This window comes from Pelodiscus sinensis, chromosome 1 (genome assembly GCF_049634645.1).
Source record: "Pelodiscus sinensis isolate JC-2024 chromosome 1, ASM4963464v1, whole genome shotgun sequence".
In the NCBI taxonomy this organism is placed as follows: Eukaryota; Metazoa; Chordata; order Testudines; family Trionychidae; genus Pelodiscus; species Pelodiscus sinensis.
The window spans coordinates 160,086,256-160,098,621 of NC_134711.1; the positions used below are offsets into that span (position 1 = coordinate 160,086,256).

General features: G+C 43.6%; 1 protein-coding gene across 2 annotated transcripts in view; it reads left to right on the plus strand.

The window, feature by feature from the left end:
• Positions 1–12,366, plus strand: part of EPHA6 (EPH receptor A6) — an 842,774-nt gene that overhangs the window by 22,635 nt on the left and 807,773 nt on the right. The gene's annotated exons all lie outside the window — the stretch shown is intronic.

The following is a 12,366-nucleotide window of genomic DNA, read 5'->3' on the forward strand; positions in this document are numbered from 1 at the left end:
ACTTCTTCTTAGCCCTGGTCTACACCTGGGGAGTTATTTCAAAATAACTCCCCTTATTTTGAAATAGCAAGTGGAGCATCCACACTACCAAGATCGTTATTTTCAAATAATGGGCTGGTTATTTTAAAATCTGTTCTCCTGCTTTCCATTTGGAATAACATTTATTTCAAAAATATTTTGAAATAACATTAGTGTGGATGCTCAGCTGCTGCTATTTCGAAATAATTGGTCTCTAGAGGCCTCTGATAGCTGCATTTGTGACTGCTCTGTTTACACCTGCCAATTCCACTGCTCCCCTACTCGTGTGGAGCTTCAAAAGCTGTAGGCTGCAGTAGAAGGGCTTGTGGCATGAGGCAGCATTGCCAGCCCTGTGCCATACAGCAAGAGCCAACAGAGCCATGGCTGAATCCAGCGCTCCCTCTGAGCCCCCATGGCTGCAAGCACTCCTGAAGCATCCTTTGGCTGCAAGGGGCCAGCAATGCAAGAGAGCACCAGCATGGATTGGTGTAGAGATCCTGGATCTCATCAAGGTCTGGGGTGAGGAGACCAACCTCTAGGATCTTTGCACCAAAAGGCGGAACGTTGATGTCTATGGCCACCAGCCTGCCCGAGAAGAGACACACACGGACACTCGACCAGGTTCTCATGAAAATAAAGGAGCTCCAGCAGGCCTACAATAAGGCCAGGGAGCAGAGTGGTTGCTCTAGGGAAGCACTGCACACATGCCAGTACTACAACCAGCTAGATGCCATCTTGGGAAGGGGGCTGGTCACCTCTCCCCCACCCCCCAGCATCGTTGAGTCCAGCCAGGACACTCCCGGCATCAGCTTCCATGAGAGTGGGGTTGTGGAAGGAAGAGGAAGAAAGGAATAGGCCAGCCAGGCATCCATGTGCACAAACCAGGAGCTGCTCATCACCCGGTAACCTGTCCCCACTCTCAGGATATCTTCCACTCGTCAGATGAACCCAGGGAAGGCAGTTCAGATGAGTCCTATAACTTTCTGTACATACACGTGAACGATGGGCTACAAGGGGCTGCGTGCTCCTCACTCAGCCTATTCAACCTGTGGGTCACACAACAGCCTGTGCATGTGGATGTGCATGAAGTGCCAGTCCAGTGCACTCAGCCCCATGATGCTCTCACACAGGAAACCCTCAGTCCTTCTCACAAGGTTCCTGGAGAAGCCTGCCTGACTCTGGTCTCTGTGGTGGGACACCTTCCCACAACAAGCCACCACTAAGGAGGTTGTGGTAATGGAACCACATAGCAGTGCTGCACACAGCACAGGCTCATGCCTGCACTTGGGCAGCATCCATTCCCGATCAAGCATGGCAATGCAGAGGACACTGATCCCCTGCATGGGAACCTGCTGGGAGGAGGAAGAGGAAGGGATCCCAGTAGCATTCTCTCCTACAGGTGGCTTCTGCTGCTCTCACACACCTCCCCAAAACCCTCCAGTGGGCAGGTATAACAGTTCTCTCTCTGCAGGATGTCGCCAGTGATGGACTGGCCAGTGCTGGACTGGAAAGTGCAGGACACAGAATAAGGCTGAGCCACTCGGTCTGCAGGCTCCTGGCCAGCTGGCATTTCCCTATGCCTGCTTGTCCCTGGGCAATGGGTATAGCGATGTCCCCTGGGATGTCTGTGCCTTTTCAGGATGGCCTTGCTCAAAACACATTGCTAATCCTCCCTCCTAGCCAGACACCTGTCCCAAGTCTCCTCCTCTACCCTCCCTCCTGGCCAGATACCCTGCCTCAAGTCCCTTCCTCTAACCTCCTTCCTGGCCAGACACCCTCCCTCCTGGCCAGAAACCCTTCACCCAGTCTATCTGTGCACACTACCTCCCACCCAGACCTTGCAACTTCTCCCCCTTCAGCACCCCACCTCCCACCCTGATCCTGAACTCCATCCCTATCCCACACATTAGCAGCCCTGTCCCACACAATAACCCCCTTTTTTTTTCTCCCCACCCCAGAGCGTAAGGGGGTCCATAAAATTCACTAATTCCAGAACATCAGAAAAGTAAATCTGGTCTATGAACTAGGGACATTATTTGACTACCCAATAAGCAAAAGCGTATCAACTACTTGCTTCCCCCTCGCACCTTCTTGCTGCCTCTATAATGGGACGGGAGCCCCACAGGCTGCTTTAGTTGGTTAAACACCAGGCAAACTAACATTTAACCAGTTAACTGATTAACCAGGATTTAACATCCTTAATAGGAAGTGTTATATATTGTTTTGTTATACATTGTTTTTATACATTTTTCTCTGCATTTTAAAAATAAGTGTGCTGGCTTGGAAAGAGCTGTGTGCTATCTTTGTAAATCTTGGCAATACAGTTTTCAGAACCCTTGTAACAATATTGGTGCTAGCAGTTAGGCAGACTGTGACAGGAACGATAGAGTGACCTGACATCTTATTTTGAAAGGCTCTTGTCCTGTATTTAAGCTCTCCTGAAGATGTCCTGACTCTTTCTTTAAAATGAACAGATTGTGCTGCATTTTCTGTCTCTCGGTTTCAATACTGGCAAGTCCCGCTGCTAGCTGGATCTCTGCTAGCCAGCCACCCACCCACTCACTAACTGTGAATGGGGAGGTCCACTGGCTAATGATGGGGGTGGGTATGCAAGGCTGGTGGCATGATGAAGATGCAGCATGCAGGGCTGGCTATTGTCCCTGCTTGTGTATCAGCACAGTCCCCACTGTATGCTGGCCCTTGGCCAACAGGACCTTGACCCCTCATCCCATTTCCAGCTCGCACTGGCAGTGTGCTGTAAGCTGTGGCAGCTAGTGAATGCAGGCAGGTGTCAGATAGTGGCTGATTATGTGTCACCTTTCCTGATTACGCATAAGCCTTTCTTGTTGTCCTCTCCATGCTTGTTCTCTTCACTCCCCAGCCCTTCTGCTCCTCCATATCCAGCACTTGGTCAGAGTGTTCAGCTCACCAGCAGCCTGGAATGCAGGCTCCTTCCTTCCCCAACTGCCTATGACTTGGCTGGAAATGCACTGGAAAATGCCAAGACCCTCCAGTCTGAGGTGCTGGCCATGAAGGAGCAAGCCCCACTTGTGCCAAAACGTTGCACAGCATCGGCAGAAGGAAGCTTCTCTGCCCCTCTAATAAGCTTGGGTGTGGTTGGGAAAGGGGTGGAGGAAAGCAATTTTCAGCCACCCTGAGCAGCAGCTTAGCACCCACTTCACCAGCCCCCCAGCCTGGGTGCTGCCCCCCTGGAATGCAGGGCTGCTGTATCCTCTAGGTGCCCCCTCTCGCTGAGCCACCTCTGAGCTTGCTGAAGCCCTGCAGTCAGGTTTCTGAGCCCTAGTGTACAATGCATCCTTAGGACTTAATGTCTTCCTGCCCCTGCTGCTAGCCAAAGGACAGGAGGTAGCTGGGTTATGTCTGTGGGCAGCAGCAGCCTGTAGGTGTTAGTTGCCTTTCAACATTTTTTGCACAGAGAGAGAGGGGTAGTGGAGAGAACAGATTAACTCTGCAAAGGGATGGGCAAAGTGAACCATTTCCACCACTTCCTGCTGCTGGAAGTACCTCCTGTCCCTTCCCACCAGCACAGCGCAAAAGGGCAGCTGCTGGCCACATTCTGGTGAGAACCCTGGCAGAAATATGTGGCCCTGCATGTCCCTTCCCCATGTAGTGCCTCAAAATGATGCAGCACCAGGTACAGTACCAGGAGAGTCAGGGGTCCAACCAGGCACGCAGGAGGGAGAACACCACCCAGGGAGAATCAGGTTGATCAATCACCCCTCGCCACATGAGAGAGTTGTAGGGAAGCATATGTATCCTCTTCCCATTGAACCACAAAGCCTTAAAGAGAAGAAGACAAATAAAAAGAATACAGCTACTCAGTATTTCTTTTTAACAGGGGCTCAGTCAACATCATGTTAATTTGAGCATTTGTGCTTCATAGTTCTGCTAGATTGCCTCTGAACTCACTTGAATACAAGTGGTTTTACCAGGTGTCCTGTAGTCAGCACAGGGGAATATGGTCACTCTGAGGGAAGACGAGTAATGAATGAGGTCACATGACTGATTTAGGTCATAGCTTGATAGGGTTGTGTGTTTTATTCAGGACAGTGCCTGGGAGCAAGAGCTGCCCAGAAGAAACGGCTGTAGTTCTCAAAGGGGTGAGCAGGCTTCTACAGGGAGTGCCCTTGCTAAAAATGTGTATAGTAATTCAGAAACATCTAATCTGTGCGTGTGTGTGGAGTGGGGTGAAAACTGAGTGTGCTAGGGATAAATCTTCTGTGGCAGGTATGACCGGGCAGTTTCCAGGCATGAATTGAGTTTCATATGAAAAAGGAAATGTTCCCTTGACTTCCCTTCTGTTTTGTAATAGAATTTTTTTTTGCATGAGCCCGCTGGTAAAGGGGAACTGCATAGAAGCTGCTCATATATTTATCGCAGTGACCAGTCTCTATTTTTCTGAGAACTAAGGCTATTCAGCATAGTCATGATAAAAACAAAAACCTTCCCTTAGTGTACCGTTCTAGTAGGGAAAAGTGCAGTTGGTAGCTTCTGCCATATCACTGGCCAAGGCCCCGTGGAGCAATTCAGTCAATATTTTCATTTGTAATATTAAAAGTCAGGTTTTAAATGCCATCATTCCCTAATAATGTATCGCCCATGAAACACAGTAACTGTACGTGTACAAAGCCCTCTACAGGAGAAAAGTGCAGTTGGATCAATGTAATGCTAGTGTGAAAGTTCTAGGCAGTGGCAAGGGGACTCTAAAACATGTTTGTTCTCTGTTCATCATCAGGCCCCTCCAAGGGCAGCGGGTATACTAGGTGGGGGAAGGCACTGCCTTCCCAAACTGCCAGCCTAACCCCACCCATACTCTGCCTCCAGAATGCCGACTGTAGGTGGAATGGGGGCCAAGTGTTGCTGTCCCTGAGCACCTGCCCTCCCCATACTCCAGGAGAGGCTGGAGCTGTGGTCCCTCTGCCCTCCCCGTGTTCTGGGGTCAGGGAGATTGGGGCTGTGCACTGCTCCACCTCTTTGTGTTGCTTGGCTCCCATAGGGAGGCAGGGCTGTAGCTTGCCCCCTGTCCTACCCAGCCACCCATGGGCACCTTCTTCCCCTCAACTGCCTCGAGCTGCCAGGAGACAGGTCTGCTGGAAGGGGAAGGGGCAGAGCAATAAGCTTTCTTATCCAGCACATTCAGTTAACCAGCAACCTTCATTCCCCATGAGTGCCAGACAACAAAGCTTTTACTATACTTCTGTTTCTACCTGAAATAACTTTCATTTTGTTACTTCCTGAGTTTGGTTAAAATCTGTTGTTTTTTCTGTAAATACTTGTACAAACTACTTTTGACACACACTAGTGCAAATAAAGCAACTACAGAAAGAGGGCAGACAAAGCAAATAGACATTTGGCTTCTAATTTACCTCACTGTTTAATTTACTCAACAGTCTTCACCAGTTCTAGTCAGAAACTACAGAGGGGTGCCAACCAACTTTTGGCAACCTCTGTTATGACTGCATCTGAAGATACTACTTAGAGCCACAGAAAGAAGGTTCTTTTTTCCAGGCTCCTTACATACTGTGTGCTAACAGCTTGTGAGCAACAGTATATTTGAAGAAAATTTTCCAGGTCAAGTGAAGTTGCTTAGTTGTGTAACCTGAATAACTAAATTACGAAGTTACTCCTTTCCCCCAGCCCATATGTTGACTTCATCTGGAGATAACAGCCTTTGGCTAAAGTTATGTTGTGTTAAATATGTCAAATGACACTTATACATAACTAGCAGAAGAAATTGTCAATCTGATATTATAAAAACTTTGCAAATGTGCTGAGGCTTCAAAATATGTGAAACTTAAATTTTCAGATTTGTACCTCTTCATTCCCAAGGAGGTTAAAGGCTCTCTATAGCATAGAGCAAAGATCGGAATGAGCTAATGAAGACATCAGTGGATTATTCTTTTTGGCTGGACTTTCAGTCAGGTCATGGGAGTGGATGAGGAAGGGGTACAATATGTGTCCCTGCTTACCTGGCAATTCATTTGGTGCTTAAATTATTTTGACCCAGATTTTCCCACCTTTAATGGTGATGGGGATATTACACAAGCAGGACAGGGTATGTCTTGTAGTTGAAAGAGCCCTTCCCAAATATATGCCAACCGAAGCTTACATTGCGCATCTAATTTTTTCCTTAAAACCGCAACTTCTGCAGTCAGGCCATTACATTAAAATCTAAGATTTCATTACAAGAAACATTTCTAGCCTTCATGGTTAAGAAGGAGAGAATGAAAATATAAACCCTTCAAAAACCAGAAGCAATGCTGCTAACCTCAAAAAATCAGGAGTCAGAATCTAGAAAATTAAGTGGTTTGTTATTTTTAAATTTCCGCTCCTCACCCACAGTGTGAGTGACAATTATTGTCAGATCTCCTAAATTCATACAGCAAGATGATTTTGGTTCCTGCTGCAGCGGTTGCCATTGGAAGCCCCCTCTGAAATCAAATTACACAGATTTCTATATATCAAAAGTTAGATACCTGCAAGTCACCAGGGCCCGATGAAGTGCATCCTAGAATACTCGAGGAGCTGATAGAGGAGGTATTTGAGACTCTAGCTATCATCTTTGGAAAATCATGGGAGACAGGAGAGATTCCAGAGGACTGGAAAAGGGCAAATATAGTGCCCATCTATAAAAAGGGAAATAAGAACAACCCAGGAAACTACAGACCAGTTAGTTTAACTTCTGTTCCAGAGAAGATAATGGAGCAAGTAATTAAGGAAATCATCTATAAACACTTGGAAAGTGGCAAGGTGATAGGGAACAGCCAGCATGGATTTGTAAAGAACAAATCATGTCAAACCAATCTGATAGCTTTCTTTAATAGGATAACAAGCCTTGTGGATAAGGGAGAAGTGGTGGGTGTGGTATACCTAGACTTTAGTAAGGCATTTGATACGGTCTCCCATGATATTCTTATCAATAAACTAGGTAAATACAACTATATACTATATACTACTATACGGTGGGTGCATAACTGGCTGGATAACCGTACTCAGAGAGTAGTTATTAATGGTTCACATTCCTGCTGGAAAGGCATAACAAGTGGGCTTCCGCAGGGGTCTGTTTTGGGACCAGCTGTGTTCAATGTCTTCATCAACGATTTAGATATTGGTATAGAAAGTACACTTATTAAGTTTGCAGATGATACCAAGCTGGGAGGGGTTGCGACTAATCTGGAGGATAGGGTCATAATTCAAAATGACCTGGACTAATTGGAGAAATGATCTGAGGTAAATAGGATGAAGTTTAATAAAGAGAAATGCAAAGTGCTCCGCTTAGGAAGGAACAATCAGTTTCACACATACAGAATGGGAAGCGACTATCTAGGAAGGAGTACGGCAGAAAGGGATCTAGGGATCATAGTGGACCACAAGTTGATATGAGTCAGCAGTGTGATGCTGTTGCAAAGAAAGCAAACATGATTCTGGGATGCATTAACAGGTGTGTTGTGAGCAAGACATGAGAAGTCATTCTTCTGGTCTACTCTGTGCTGGTTAGGCCTCAATTACAGTATTGTGTTCAGTTCTGGGCACCACATTTCAAGAAAGATGTGGAGAAACTGGAGAGGGTCCAGAGAAGAGCAACTAGAATGATTAAAGGTCTAGAGAACATGACCTATGAAGGAAGGCTGAAGGAACTGGGTTTGTTTAGTTTAGAAAAGAGAAGATTGAGGGGGGACATGATAGCAGTTTTCAGGTATCTAAAAGGGTGTCATGAGGAGGAGGGAGAAAACTTGTTCATCTTGGCCTCTGGGGATAGAACAAGAAGCAACGGGCTTAAACTGCAGCAAGGGAGGTTTAGGTTGGACATTAGGAAAAAGTTCCTGTCAGGGTAGTCAAACACTATAATAAATTGCCCAGGGAGGTTGTGGAATCTCCATCTGTGGAGATATTTAAGAGTCTAGACAGTATTTGGTCCTGCCATGAGGGAGGGAACTGGACTCGATGACCTCTTGAGGTCCCTTCCTGTCCTAGCATTCTATGATTCTATATTGTACCTATTGACACAGAGCTTCCAACTTCTCTCCAAAATAATGGTTTTGTCTTTGAGCCCCACATCTGTTCATTCCCTCAGCCGAGCAGTAAACTATGCATCATCAGGACTACATTTGTCCCTTGGCCCTCAGTGCACCTCTCTTCCTGCAACTCTAAATGTCCTTCACTTACCACTTTACCCCTTATTAGGCCATGTCAGAAAGAAGAGGTGAAGACAAGGGACTAATTCATTTGCACAAGGGAAGATACATAATCACAGAAGGAAGAGAGAAGAATAAATTGCTCGCTCTTCCCCTCTTGTGATAATGAGACCTGAAGCTCCCTCTTCTGCTAATTTCGAGAAGGTATTGAAGTTTAGAAGACAACCAATTAGAAGTTTTTTCTCTTGTGCAAGGTCTAAAGTTGCTTTTGCAAAGACATAAAATCACACCATTCATAGTTAAATAGTATAATATGGCAATGCTGCATCAGGATTTATTTAAAAGATTATAAACTTTAAACTAGAAGTTGAACCTCTCTAGTCTGGCACTCTCAGGTCTGGCAACATCCATGGTCTGGCGTGATTTTAGTTAGCAGGATATCCACTTTTCATGAGTGTGGCCAAGTTTCCCATGGTCCCGTAAAGTTTGTTTATAGCCATCAGTCTTTGCTCTCAGTGTTCTGAGCTTTTATTTAGCTATAATTCACCCCTAAAAGTCTTCTAAGAGCCCAGTAAACAGTAGAAGTGTTCATTATGCTGATAAACAATATTGACCTCCTGTGGTCTGGCAAATTCTCTGCTTTGGCACTGGTCAGGTCCCAAGGGTGCCGGACTAGAGAGGTTCAACCTGTATTCTCATGATTTTTAGAGTCTCTCTATCAAGTTTGTAGCTGTCTTTGGGGGGGGCTTATGTGGTAAAGCTGGGTTTTGTTTTTTTGTTTTGACTGGGGCTGTAATAACACTTAGACACAGCTCCTCTGGGGCCCTTTAAATTAAAAACAAAAGACATGACGCGCTTGAACTATCACTCTTGCTAATATGCCCTTGCCACACAAGCACTAGCATAATGTCCTGTAATGTTACAAAAACATTTTATGCAAATTAATAATTCTCCTAAATATTTTTTCACTCCATGTAATTCTGTACAGAAAAGAAGGTAAGAGATTTTATTCAAATCTCATTGTGAGATTGCAGCTGCTGTTTTATTTTAATGTTGTGTAATTCAATGTCCACTATTGTCATGATTTGATATCTCTTGGTTATTAGAAAAATAACTGAATACAGTCTATTTTAAACATCTTAATATAAAAGAGATACTCTACATTGGTATGAATCTGTAATTTACATGAATAACATCTTAAATTTCCCCTTCATCAGTTATTAATTATAAGAGCTAAATAATTTATTTTGATTTGCAAGCATACTGGAAATACATGAATTACAGGCTATCAAGAAAGCACAATGAAATGCTGATGAAATTATCTGTTGCTGTTGGTAGAGGGAAAATAGTTAACTGACAGTGTTTGACTATTATTGATTTTACTGATCCTGGGTCAGAGAAACACCTCTAGAATGCATTATTAGTATTAAATATTCTGAGAAGGGTTTTGAACTAGCAGGAAAGTCAGACCAATCACCTGCTTTGATTCTGGTTTTCTGTTAGGAAGTGCTCATAATAAAGTAGTTGCTGTTAAAAGAACTTAGGGGTCTCAAATTTGAGTAGTTATTCTGGGAACTTGAAATTCTCCTACCTTTTATTATTGTAATAGTTATACTTGCTTTGAGGTTGAACAAGAGTCTAGTATTTTTACTGTTCTATCAATCACTGAGATATCTGATTAACTATAAAAGGAAAAATAGATGCTTATTGTAAATATTTTACTCGGAATGATGTTTTTTCTTGTGTGGGGTTTTTAGCACATTCTTTCCCTTCACCTCTACATTTAACTAGGAATGATTTAACATTTTCCATTCTATAAATATACTCTTTTCTAGCTCATTCACTAACAGATAGTCTTGCTTTTTAATGTGTAATATATGAAAACAGAGATACTTTTGACCATAACCTGTTCTTAGACCTCCCAGTGTAAATTTTGGGTACCTATGTGCTAACTCTGAGTATAATGATATTATTCCAGATTTGCTCCATAATAATAAAAACATAGTGTGGCCATTTGTCTTAAAGTATTCAGGCCACAATGGTTGCTATCTCAATGAAGAATGTGAGCTACATAGGAGTGTTTCAGGTGTTGAGTGGCAAATACTTTTATCCCCAAAATTACTATAAATGTATAATCTAGACTCAAAAGAAATTCAGAGATGTGACTCCCACTATCTTTGCAATAGGATTCTTTGTCAAGCATTAGGGAGCATCAGGGTTAAAACCAAGTGAAATAATTATGATTATTAACAATGGCTTTTTTTTGTAGCTACAGTCCACAATAAAAGGCAGACTGTATTCATATGCCTGTCCATGTAGCTACAAATGGCAGTAAAAGGCTTTGCTAATGGGGCTGCAGTGGGAAAAGATGTCAACAGTTCCTTGATATCAGAGACTTTCCCTGCAGAGGGATGCTCCTCTGCTAAAAATAGAATTGTAAATTTCAGAGGCACTGTTTGGGCATGTAGAAAGCCATACAGGTTAAATATTCTAAGGGTTCAGAGATACAAGTCACTGTCTTCTGCTTTCCTAAGCCTTGTCTCTTAAGTGCTGCTATTTTTATCGATACTGGCATATGCAGTGCTTGTACTCTGTTCACCACTGTAAGTGTAGACTTACTCTGACTTTTATCTTAAAGAAAGCAAAATAAAAGAATCAGTGATTGTTTTAGATATTAACATTTCTGTATGCATTTAAATATAAAAAAACATTTGCAACTGTACACCTCAAAGAAGCATGTCATTTCAAGTGCTTAAATAACAACAAAAATTTGCATCACTGGGAGGTAACATATTTGAGTAAAAAGTAACCAACATTCTTTTTTTGTGCAAAACATTTTCCAAGTATTAGTGGTTTTTCTTTAGAGTGAAGGTGTTAGAGTGCTTATAAAAAATTACTTCCAAAAAAACATTCTTTAGCAAGTTTTGAATATGTTTCAATTAGATGCTTTACTACCAAAGTGGGAGGGGAAGAAGGTAAAGACAGTAAAACCACCTCGTGTCTTAATTTTATGGCCTCTGATAAGATTTATATCTTATGCATAACTTTTTAAATTCAACAACAGTGAGGAATCCTGTGGCACCTTAGGGCATGTCAATACTAGGAAATTATTTTGAAATAACTAAATTTGAAATAATAACCCCAGAAATAACTATTTCAAAATAATCTTATTCCCCACAGACAACAGGAGTTATTTTGAAATAATCATCCCCTTATTTCAAAATAACAGGCTTGGTAGTGTGGACGCTCCACGTGTTATTTCAAAATAAGGGTAGTTATTTCAAAATAACTCTCTAGTGTAAACCAGGGCTAAGATGTCATGGGGCTCCTTATTGTTTTTGCAGATGCAGACTAGGGATGTAAATGTATAACTGTTCCAATAGCTATCCGATAACTCTGGGCTTATCCATTACCATTAAGGATATGTCTACACTACAGAGTTTTTTCAGAAAAACAGCAGTTTTCCCCCAAAAAACTTCAATTACGTCCACACTGCAGTTGTGTTCTTTCGAAAAAAAATTGAAAGAATTGAGGAGTTTTCCTGACATTGGTAAACCTCTTTCTACGAGGAAGAAGCTTTTTTCTGAAAGAGCTCTTTCAGAAAAAGGCGTGTGTGGATGGGGAAGAGGGAGTTCTTTCACAAGAATAGGATAGAGGAAAAAGCACAGGTGCCCCAGTTGCCATTCCACCCATAGTAATCACAGCTTACATGAGAGAGAGCATCCATTCAGTGTGGATGCTATCTGTCAAAAAAGCAGATTGCTTTTTTGATTTGCTTTCGCAGTATGGATGCTCTCTTTTGGAAGAAGTTTTTTCAGAAGAAGCCTGCAGTCGAAACATAGCCTAATAGTTATACACAGGCTCCCACTCCGTGCCTGTGGAGCCAGCTGCCATTCCACTCTGCTGTCTCTGTATCAGAGCCAGCAGTGCAGGGATGGCAGCTAGCACCCTGGGAGCATGGCCGCAGACAGGAGCTGGTACATGCCAAGAGCCAGCTTAAAAACCAGCTCCTGGAACACACCGGCTCCCAGGGAGCTGGCTGCTAGCCCGCATTGCTGCCTCTATATCAGACATAGCAGTAGCGTGGGGTGGCAGCCAGCTCCCTGGGAGCGGGGTGGCAGGAAGAAGCCGGTGAATGCTGGGAGATGGCTTAAAAGCCAGCATCCTGCATGCCATCTGCCACCCTGAACTC